Here is an 11741-nt window from a genome sequence, read left to right as displayed (position 1 = left end):
GGTGCAGATGGGGCAGGCACGGGCGAGGCAGACTGTTGACACGCCACACGGCGGCGGCCGGTCGGTGCATCATCGTTCGTTCTGCGCGGGCCGGTGCGGGCGCCGCGGCGGCTCCGAAGGTTAGTCGGTAATCCTGTGTCGGCGTGGAGAGAAGGAATGGCGGCTGATTCCACCGCCGCTGCCGCAGCGGCACGGGGACCTGTAAGTCGCCCCTGACGTTAGTCGAATGAATAGGTGACTCATCGGGTAGTTGGTGCTGGGGGGAGGCTAGCCCAGTTCTGCGGCCCACTTAGTCCAGCAGAACCCCCGGCGGCAACCGGCTGGTGGGCTCGAGAAAGTGGACCGTTTGACGATCTGGTGAGTGTGGGCTCCAGCAGGTTAGTAAGGGAGACGTGACAGACAGCGGATAGGTATGGTATGGTCAGCGGACCGGTGACAGTGGGCGCTGCTCCATATCCAGCCAGCGTGCCGCGGAATGGGTACGGTCAGCGGACCGGTGAGTGCCAGACCCAGCGGGCAGAGGAGGGCGCTTCCAGTCCGCGGGCCGTGGAAGTGGGACGGTCAGTGGACCGGTGAGTGTCACTGCCAGCGGGCAGAGGAGTTCGCTTCCAGCCAGCGGGCCGTGGAAGTGGGACGGTCAGCAGATCGTTGAGTGTCACTGCCAGCGGGCAGAGGAGGGCACTTCCAGCCAGCATGCCATGGAAGTGGGACGGTCAGCGGACCGTGGAGTGTCACTGCCAGCGGGCAGAGGAGGGCACTTCCAGCCAGCGGGCCGTGGAAGTGGGACGGTCAGCGGACCGGTGAGTGTCACTGCCAGCGGGCAGAGGAGGGCGCTTTCAGCCAGCGGGCCGTGGAAGTGGGACGGTCAGCGGACCGTTGAGTGTCACTGCCAGCGGGCAGAGGAGGGCACTTCCAGCCAGCGGGCCGTGGAAGTGGGACGGTCAGCGGACCGTTGAGTGTCACTGCCAGCGGGCAGAGGAGGGCACTTCCAGCCAGCGGGCCGTGGAAGTGGGACGGTCAGCGGACCGTTGAGTGTCAGTGCCAGCGGGCAGAGGAGGGCACTTCCAGCCAGCGGGCCGTGGAAGTGGGACGGTCAGGGGACCGGTGAGTGTCACTGCCAGCAGGCAGAGGTCGCATCCAGCCAGCGGGCCGTGGAAGTGGGACGGTCAGCGGACCGTTGAGTGTCACTGCCAGCGGGCAGAGGAGGGCGCTTCCAGCCAGCGGGCCGTGGAAGTGGGACGGTCAGCGGACCGTTGAGTGTCACTGCCAGCGGGCAGAGGAGAGCGCTTCCAGCCAGCGGGCCGTGGAAGTGGGACGGTCAGCAGATCGTTGAGTGTCACTGCCAGCGGGCAGAGGATGGCACCTCCAGCCAGCGGGCCGTGGAAGTGGGACGGTCAGCGGACCGTTGAGTGTCACTGCCAGCGAGCAGAGGAGAGCGCTTCCAGCCAGCGGGCCGTGGAAGTGGGACGGTCAGCGGACCGTTGAGTGTCACTGCCAGCGGGCAGAGGAGGGCACTTCCAGCCAGCGGGCCGTGGAAGTGGGACGGTCAGCGGACCGGTGAGTGTCACTGCCAGCGGGCAGAGGAGGGCGCTTCCAGCCAGCGGGCCGTGGAAGTGGGACGGTCAGCGGACCGTTGAGTGTCACTGCCAGCGGGCAGAGGAGGGCACTTCCAGCCAGCGGGCCGTGGAAGTGGGACGGTCAGCGGACCGTTGAGTGTCACTGCCAGCGGGCAGAGGAGGGCACTTCCAGCCAGCGGGCCGTGGAAGTGGGACGGTCAGCGGACCGTTGAGTGTCAGTGCCAGCGGGCAGAGGAGGGCACTTCCAGCCAGCGGGCCGTGGAAGTGGGACGGTCAGGGGACCGGTGAGTGTCACTGCCAGCGGGCAGAGGTCGCATCCAGCCAGCGGGCCGTGGAAGTGGGACGGTCAGCGGACCGGTGAGTGTCACTGCCAGCGGGCAGAGGAGAGCGCTTCCAGCCAGCGGGCCGGGGAAGTTGGACGGTCAGCGTACCGTTGAGTGTTACCGCCAGCGGGCAGAGGAGGGCGCTTTCAGCCAGCGGGCCGTGGAAGTGGGACGGTCTGCGGACCGTTGAGTGTCACTGCCAGCGGGCAGAGGAGGGCGCTTCCAGCCAGCGGGCCGTGGAATACGATGGTCAGCGGACCGGTGAGTGTCACTGCCAGCGGGCAGAGGAGGGCACTTCCAGCCAGCGGGCCGTGGAATACGATGGTCAGCGGACCGGTGAGTGTCACTGCCAGCGGACAGAGGAGGTCGCATCCAGCCAGCGGGCCGGGGAAGTGGGACGGTCAGCGTACCGTTGAGTGTCACCGCCAGCGGGCAGAGGAGGGTACTTTCAGTCAACGGGCCGTGGAAGTGCGACGGCCAGCGGACCGGTGAGTGTCAATGTGTATGGACTTGGTGCCGCACACGGTGGCCGATCGCGACCGGCCGGTGAGCCGCGCCGGTCAGTCGGTGCCGGGGCCGAATACAGGCTGCGTCGATGGACAAGTCTCTCAGTACCTTACACTACCTTACATTGCCGCACGGCCGCTGCCGGACATGAGGTGTGCATCCTTGCCCGAAGTCTCCAGAGCCAAGCAAATTTTCACAGCGGTGCTGACATCACGGGATCCAATGCTGTCCTGAGTGAAGCGTCTTGCCCAAAAGGGTGGTTGGCCACTCAGCACGGACTTGGAACTGTCTGCATTTGCTGGTAAACGGCTGGAATTGTCCATATGCTGCGTCGTGCTCATGTGGGGCACCGAGTCGTTATTCCGAGTAGGGCACGTGAAGCGATCTTGGCCGAGCTCCACGTGGCGCAACCTGGGGTACGTCGCATGAAGGCTCTAGCAAGAGGCGGCGTCTGGTAGTCGTTCATGGACAAGGTCATCGAGCGTGTCGGGAGCCTGTCGGGCGTGCCAGGAGAGCAGGCCAGCACCTGATCGCGCTGCCCTCCGCATGTGGCCCTGGCCGGATCGTGCCTTGTCACGGTTACACATCGACTTTGCAGAGCCCACGAAAGGAAGAAACGTGATGGTCGTGGTAGAAGCTTATTCTAAGTGGATTGAGGCAGAGTGCTGCACCACTGTCAGCTCCAAGTCGACGATTACTAGGCTGGGAGATGTGTTCCCGATGGGGATTACCAGACACGGTTGTGACTGACAACGCCACATCATTCATCTCATCCGAGCTTCAATGTTTTTTGCAGGAAAATGGCAGACATCACAGGACGAAAGAACCTCGCCACAGCCAAGGCAACGGACTGGCTGAGCATGCTGTGCGTGATGTCAAGCTTGCCTTGCAGAGGTCTTAAGACAACTGGGAAGATGCTTTGTCTCGTTGGCTGCGCCGTCAGAATATCACACCTTACAGCACGACCTCAGTTTCTTCCTCAGAGCTCATGGTTGTACGCAGCATCCGGAGCCGGCTGGATCTCCTTCACCCGGACATGCGGAAGGGAGTGACTGAGCAGCAGGTGAAACAGAAGGAAATCATGAAAGCAAGGTAAGATCTGAAAGAAGATTTGGTGTGTCATATCTCGTGTTTTTTTCAGAAACACGGTGTTGGGTCGCCATGGGCTGCTGGAGCGGTCGTTGGTGTCGACGGGCCAGTATCGTACGCGATCGAGCTAGAGGATGGCAGGATATGGCGACGGCATACTGATCAGTTGAGACGTAGACTAAACGGAAACACGTTTACAGAACCTATGGTGTTTTTCCGGTGACGATCGGACGTCTAGAAGCTTCGATATTGGCGAAAAACTTGCTGAACTTGCAAAAGTACTTGGTACTTGCTTGCTACTTGCGAAAGTACTCGGTACTTGCCAAAGTACTTGGTACTTGCTTGGTATTTGCATAAGTACTCGGTATTTGCTAAAGTACTTGGTACTTGCTTGGTATTTGCATAAGTACTTGGTACTTGCTTTGTACTTGTAAAAGTACTTGGTACTTGCTTGGTACTTGCGAAAGTACTTGGTACGTGCCCCCCCGTTCCCCGACTCTACTCCCACCCCTACCCCCTCGGGATAATTCCGGGTTCGTCGGGTAGGAAAACTTGTCACTCTTCCCCCCCCCCCCCAGAGCCATTTGGTATCGATCGGTGTTCGGTCGTCAATAAGCCGGGATATGCACGGCGAATTATTTCAATCGGCGCCGATCAGAATCTTCAGGACGGAGGTACCCACACTCATTCCTGGCCGTATCTCACTTTTCCGAGATTTACGTCAAACTACGTATTTAAAACTACATATTCTACAGCCGAATCTTCAAACTGAGGGTACCTCACTCACAATCGCACGTGATTCACCCGCATTCCTGTGAGGCGCGCAATGTTGAAGAGATATGTGTGCACGCAGCTATCTCGCAAGCCCTAAGAGAAAAAGCTCGCTGCAAAAACTCAGCGTTTCAAAAAAGCCGCAATCCTACTCAAATGAATAACTAAACAAACAAGATATCTTGGCTCGCTCCGCGTCGCTTTGGCCATAAAAAGATTCGGGAGAAAATTTGGGATCGAATGGTGTTTTCCCGGTGACGATCGGACGTCTAGAAGCTTCGATATTGGCGAAAAACTTGCTGAACTTGCAAAAGTACTTGGTACTTGCTTGGTACTTGCCAAAGTACTCGGTACTTGCCAAAGTACTTGGTACTTGCTTGGTATTTGCATAAGTACTCGGTATTTGCCAAAGTACTTGGTATTTGCTTGGTATTTCCATAAGTACTTGGTACTTGGTACTTGCGAAAGTACTTGGTACTTGCACTCGCCCCCCCCGTTCCCCCGACTCTACTCCCACACCTACCCCCTCGGGATAATTCCGGGTTCGTCGGGTAGGAAAACTTGCCACTCTACTCCCCCCCCCCCCCACAGAGCCATTTGGTATCGATCGGTGTTTATCCCGTGTCAATCGGTCGTCAATAAGCCGAGATATGCACGGCGAATTATTTCAATCGGCGTCGATCAGAATCTTCAGAACGGAGGGACCCACACTCATTTCTGGCCGTATCTCACTTTTCCGAGATGTACGTCAAACTACGTATTTAAAACTACATATTCTACAGCCGAATCTTCCAACTGGGGGTACCTCAGACCGTGGGAACGACTCGGCTCAGCACTGCCGCACGCGCATTCAGCGGCGGCTTGTCGATTTTTCGAGTGTCGGCTGCCGATCTCCCGAGAGCCGGCCACCTGTCAGCCGCCGCTCGGCTCTGTGTTAAGCATATGGGGACGGCGAATTTCTCCCGGAGGGAAGCACCTCGCTCACAAAAGCACGTGAATCAGCCGCATTCCTTGTTATCGTCTAATGCTGAAGAGATATGTGTGTACGCAGCTATCTCGCAAGCCCTAACAGGAAAAGCTCGCTGCAAAAACTGAGCGTTTCAAAAAACCCGCAATCCTACTCAAATGGATATTTAAACAAGATATCTTGGCTCGCTCCGCGTCGCGTTGGCCATAAAATGATTAAGGAGAAAATTTGGGACCGATTGGTGTTCGTCCCGTGTTGATCGGACGTCTAGAAGCTTAGATATTCGCGAAAAACTTGTTGAACTTGCCAAAATACCTGCCAGCTTGCTGTATCACCTGCTACTGGCACCTTACTGGATCGGATGAGACTGTAAGATTCATTAGAACGGCGAGGCCCACAGCCATACACACATCGGCGCCGCAAACGCCCGTACGTACTCGGCGGCGGCATCGTGTGAACCCATGACTCATATGAAACACCCAGTGACACCTAGCGGCCGGCCAGACATTGCACTGACGTGGAAGTGACTACAGGCGGCGGCGCCCCACGAACTGCACCCTTCCCTTTGCTGACAAACCATCACGGAGGGACCATCTTTGTGCTGCCTGCCGACGATTGCAGATTGCCACTAGGCGCAAATAAGGTGGGTCGTATCCTGCATTTCCGCCGCCCGACCGACTGGCCCTAGGACAGGGCTGCGCGTCGGCCATTATTGTTCAGGCCAGAGCTCTCCAACGGCCGACAGTATCACCGACCGTGTAAGCAGTTATGCTCGTGCCGCATTCCAGGGAGTTACGACTTATGCTGCCACCAGACTGCTAGCCTCGCATCTTGTTGTGTTCATAGACCTGTCCACGTGCATGACCTAATGTCTCTGTGCACCCAAGGCCAAGCCACCCTGACGCCATCTTTGCGGGACCGATCAGCAATCGTGTGACCTCTGCCCAGCGATCGCGTGATCGTGACGTCAGCGGTAGGTGTGGACACCTCCAGCGCTAGTGGCGCCGCGGCGGCAGCGACAGCAACTGCTGGTAGTCACGTGGCCGCCAGTGGCGCAGGCGCGGGCGTGTCATTACGTAACCGTCATCTGCGCCGTGAGGCGGCCCGGGTGACTCACTCGCCGTGACGTCAGCTGACCGTGACCGTGGCGTAGCGGCCTTTGGCCTGGCACCCGGACCGCAGGTCCGCAGCTGATCGGGGGTCGTCTTGCACCGGGTCTGCAGCGGGCCATCTGGACTGGAGTCAGGTCACTGCTGGCCGTATGCCACTCTGTGGGTGCAAGAATGACTGCATGCTGCATTGCCGCCACGGGCATGTCCACTGATCGTCACACCTACACCGGAACTCGCGCCTATCTGCCTCTCACCGGTCCGGTGACCGTCGAACTCCCACTGAACTCATCTGTCCGCTGGCAGTGTGTAAGGTACTGAGCAACTTGTCCATCGACGCAGCCTGTATTAGGTCCCGGCACCGACTGACCGGTACGGCTCACCGGCCGGTTGCGATCGGCCATTGTGTGCCCCAGGCGCCGAGCGTGCACAGCGGTCAGCGTCCACGCAGGGACGCGTCAAGGGTGTGCACAGATGTCAGTGCACACAGACAGGCCGCCAGCCGGCACCAAGTCCCTACACTGCCCTTCCCGAAGAAAATGAGCCATTGCGCCGCACACCAACACACAACTATGTAAAAAAAAAAAAACGGTTTGTTTCCGCAATCGGCCCGACCGGCGATCACCAGCTTCGCTAGCACCAGACTCCGCCGGTACGGACGTTAACTGTTCCGCAGCCGTCAGCCCGCCGCTATCGGGGGGCACCGCTACTTCAACACAATCATCGCCTGATGGCGCAGGCGCCTTCGCTAATGGCACCTGCGTGCCAGTCACAGAAGTTTCCGCTGGCAGCCGCCGTGCGGCAGGACCCAGTCCAGGTTAGCAGGTCGGCGGTCGCTGGGACGCGGAGCTCGACATCCTGGGCAGAGGCGCGTGTAGCTGGGTCGGCGGCGTCAGCTCCTCTGCAGCCGCACTCCTGGCTCGGCCACGGTCTCGGCTGCACCAGCAGTCATCGCAGGAGGTTCTGTAAACGTGTTTCCGTTTAGTCTACGTCTCAACTGATCAGTATGCCGTCGCCATATCCTGCCATCCTCTAGCTCGATCGCGTACGATACTGGCCCGTCGACACCAACGACCGCTCCAGCAGCCCATGGCGACCCAACACCGTGTTTCTGAAAAAAAACACGAGATATGACACACCAAATCTTCTTTCAGATCTTACCTTGCTTTCATGATTTCCTTCTGTTTCACCTGCTGCTCAGTCACTCCCTTCCGCATGTCCGGGTGAAGGAGATCCAGCCGGCTCCGGATGCTGCGTACAACCATGAGCTCTGAGGAAGAAACTGAGGTCGTGCTGTAAGGTGTGATATTCTGACGGCGCAGCCAACGAGACAAAGCATCTTCCCAGTTGTCTTAAGACCTCTGCAAGGCAAGCTTGACATCACGCACAGCATGCTCAGCCAGTCCGTTGCCTTGGCTGTGGCGAGGTTCTTTCGTCCTGTGATGTCTGCCATTTTCCTGCAAAACACATTGAAGCTCGGATGAGATGAATGATGTGGCGTTGTCAGTCACAACCGTGTCTGGTAATCCCCATCGGGAACACATCTCCCAGCCTAGTAATCGTCGACTTGGAGCTGACAGTGGTGCAGCACTCTGCCTCAATCCACTTAGAATAAGCTTCTACCACGACCATCACGTTTCTTCCTTTCGTGGGCTCTGCAAAGTCGATGTGTAACCGTGACAAGGCACGATCCGGCCAGGGCCACATGCGGAGGGCAGCGCGATCAGGTGCTGGCCTGCTCTCCTGGCACGCCCGACAGGCTCCCGACACGCTCGATGACCTTGTCCATGAACGACTACCAGACGCCGCCTCTTGCTAGAGCCTTCATGCGACGTACCCCAGGTTGCGCCACGTGGAGCTCGGCCAAGATCGCTTCACGTGCCCTACTCGGAATAACGACTCGGTGCCCCACATGAGCACGACGCAGCATATGGACAATTCCAGCCGTTTACCAGCAAATGCAGACAGTTCCAAGTCCGTGCTGAGTGGCCAACCACCCTTTTGGGCAAGACGCTTCACTCAGGACAGCATTGGATCCCGTGATGTCAGCACCGCTGTGAAAATTTGCTTGGCTCTGGAGACTTCGGGCAAGGATGCACACCTCATGTCCGGCAGCGGCCGTGCGGCAATGTAAGGTAGTGTAAGGTACTGAGAGACTTGTCCATCGACGCAGCCTGTATTCGGCCCCGGCACCGACTGACCGGCGCGGCTCACCGGCCGGTCGCGATCGGCCACCGTGTGCGCCAGCCGGCACCAAGTCCATACACATTGACACTCACCGGTCCGCTGGCCGTCGCACTTCCACGGCCCGTTGACTGAAAGTACCCTCCTCTGCCCGCTGGCGGTGACACTCAACGGTACGCTGACCGTCCCACTTCCCCGGCCCGCTGGCTGGATGCGACCTCCTCTGTCCGCTGGCAGTGACACTCACCGGTCCGCTGACCATCGTATTCCACGGCCCGCTGGCTGGAAGCGCCCTCCTCTGCCCGCTGGCAGTGACACTCAACGGTCCGCAGACCGTCCCACTTCCACGGCCCGCTGGCTGAAAGCGCCCTCCTCTGCCCGCTGGCGGTAACACTCAACGGTACGCTGACCGTCCAACTTCCCCGGCCCGCTGGCTGGAAGCGCTCTCCTCTGCCCGCTGGCAGTGACACTCACCGGTCCGCTGACCGTCCCACTTCCACGGCCCGCTGGCTGGATGCGACCTCTGCCCGCTGGCAGTGACACTCACCGGTCCCCTGACCGTCCCACTTCCACGGCCCGCTGGCTGGAAGTGCCCTCCTCTGCCCGCTGGCACCGACACTCAACGGTCCGCTGACCGTCCCACTTCCACGGCCCGCTGGCTGGAAGTGCCCTCCTCTGCCCGCTGGCAGTGACACTCAACGGTCCGCTGACCGTGGCGCGACTCGGTCTCGACTCCTTTCACGCCCTCTGTCGATCAGTGTCCTGCATGGGGTCAATGCCGTGATTTCTTGCTGAAAGACGAGACGGACTGATGAAAGGAGGAGACAATGGGTTTGGAGGGAAGATAATGTAATAGTGGGGGAGTGGGGAGGAGGTGGGGGAAAGATGGTCCCTCTGTGATGGTTTGTCAGCAAAGGGAAGGGTGCAGTTCGTGGGGCGCCGCCGCCTGTAGTCACTTCCACGTCAGTGCAATGTCTGGCCGGCCGCTAGGTGTCACTGGGTGTTTCATATGAGTCATGGGTTCACACAATGCCGCCGCCGAGTACGTACGGGCGTTTGCGGCGCCGATGTGTGTATGGCTGTGGGCTTCGCCGTTCTAATGAATCTTACAGTCTCATCCGATCCAGTAAGGTGCCATTAGCACGTGCTCGGCGATCGGTGGCACGAGTAACCATCATATACCAATTTTCTTTTGGCGCGACTCGGTCTCGACTCCTTTCACGCCCTCTGTCGATCAGCGTCCTGCATGGGGTCAGTGCCGTGATTTCTTGCTGAAAGACGCCAGAGACCGTGATACGCCAAAACGCGAAAGCAGGTTAGAAGGGAAGTTCAATCCGTAAGTAAACCATCTTCTGACACCCGGAACGGCAAAGGTGAGCGCTAATGGCACCGTGCTGTGCAACGCGATGCAGCACGGAACATTAGCGCCGGACGGACGGGTGTCTACCGGCCGGCCCACGCACACCGACGGGCGGGTGCCTACTGGCCCCGCGCGGAGAGTGTCCGTACACGGGAGCATAGATGGCGCGTCGAGCGGCCAGAGTTTATTATATATCTAGGGAGCGCAGCCTGAAAACAAGTTCTATGGGAAAATTGCTTTATTATTTAATACTTATCGAATATTTAGCCAGTCTTGTACACTGCCCTACCACCACGAAATCAATATTAACTAATTATTATGCGCTTTGTTATTTCGCGGAACGGCAACGCCGCAACAGCCTGTTGTTTGAACATCCGCCCGACAACGGCACGCCAGAGCAATTTCCCACCCACCCACTGCCCAATACCACCTGTCCTACGTCCTTCCAGTCTCCTTCTATCTGCCCTTCGGGTCGGTCTTTCAGCATGTAGCAGATACGGAAAGGAAGCAAGAACCGACAAAGGGACGAGATAGAAGTCGAGACCGTGATACGCCGGCGTTTCTTTGGCGTCTTTCAGCATGTAGCAGATACGGAAAGGAAGCAAGAACCGACAAAGGGACGAGATAGAAGTCGAGACCGTGATACGCCAAAACGCGAAAGCAGGTTAGAAGGGAAGTTCAATCCGTAAGTAAACCATCTTCTGACACCCGGAACGGCAAAGGTGAGCGCTAATGGCACCGTGCTGTGCAACGCGATGCAGCACGGAACATTAGCGCCGGACGGACGGGTGTCTACCGGCCGGCCCACGCACACCGACGGGCGGGTGCCTACTGGCCCCGCGCGGAGAGTGTCCGTACACGGGAGCATAGATGGCGCGTCGAGCGGCCAGAGTTTATTATATATCTAGGGAGCGCAGCCTGAAAACAAGTTCTATGGGAAAATTGCTTTATTATTTAATACTTATCGAATATTTAGCCAGTCTTGTACACTGCCCTACCACCACGAAATCAATATTAACTAATTATTATGCGCTTTGTTATTTCGCGGAACGGCAACGCCGCAACAGCCTGTTGTTTGAACATCCGCCCGACAACGGCACGCCAGAGCAATTTCCCACCCACCCACTGCCCAATACCACCTGTCCTACGTCCTTCCAGTCTCCTTCTATCTGCCCTTCGGGTCGGTCTTTCAGCATGTAGCAGATACGGAAAGGAAGCAAGAACCGACAAAGGGACGAGATAGAAGTCGAGACCGTGATACGCCAAAGCAGGTTAGAAGGGAAGTTCAATCCGTAAGTAAACCATCTTCTGACACCCGGAACGGCAAAGGTGAGCGCTAATTGAGCTGTTGGAAGATGCCTCTGAGACATTGCGTCACTGTGTTTAGTGTTTACGTTACACGGTGAGTTATGACCGAAAATGTGTTGATTCATTTTAGAAAGATTGACAGTCTGCAGCTCGTTCCGTAAGGTTGGCAATGCGGTGTGTGGAAATGAGAGATAAATGTGGGAGGGAAATGACGAGGCTGGACGTAATGCAGCCTTAGAAGCGAAATGAGCTGAGTCTTCACTGGGCCGGGTACACGACTCTGAACCGTTTCATAAGGTTCATGTGACGGGAGATGATGGCATGTTGCCCAACAGAGGGCACGGTAAATATGCAATATGTTGACTCAGCAGGTTAACGGAGACGTACCTAATTGATTGTCGGTTGAGAAATTCAAGCACTCCGCGGCTAGTCTCATTGACAAACCCTTCGTAGGGAGTTTGAAGTTTGAACATTATTAGCCTCTTTGTTACATAGAAATATCTTTAAAGGGACTATCCCACCTTCTAAAATGTTGTTAAAACCAGG

The sequence above is a fragment of the Amphibalanus amphitrite genome, unplaced genomic scaffold, assembly GCF_019059575.1.
Source record: "Amphibalanus amphitrite isolate SeventyFive unplaced genomic scaffold, NRLGWU_Aamphi_draft 001885F_arrow, whole genome shotgun sequence".
Classification (NCBI taxonomy): Eukaryota; Metazoa; Arthropoda; class Thecostraca; order Balanomorpha; family Balanidae; genus Amphibalanus; species Amphibalanus amphitrite.
This window is presented reverse-complemented; position numbering follows the sequence as displayed.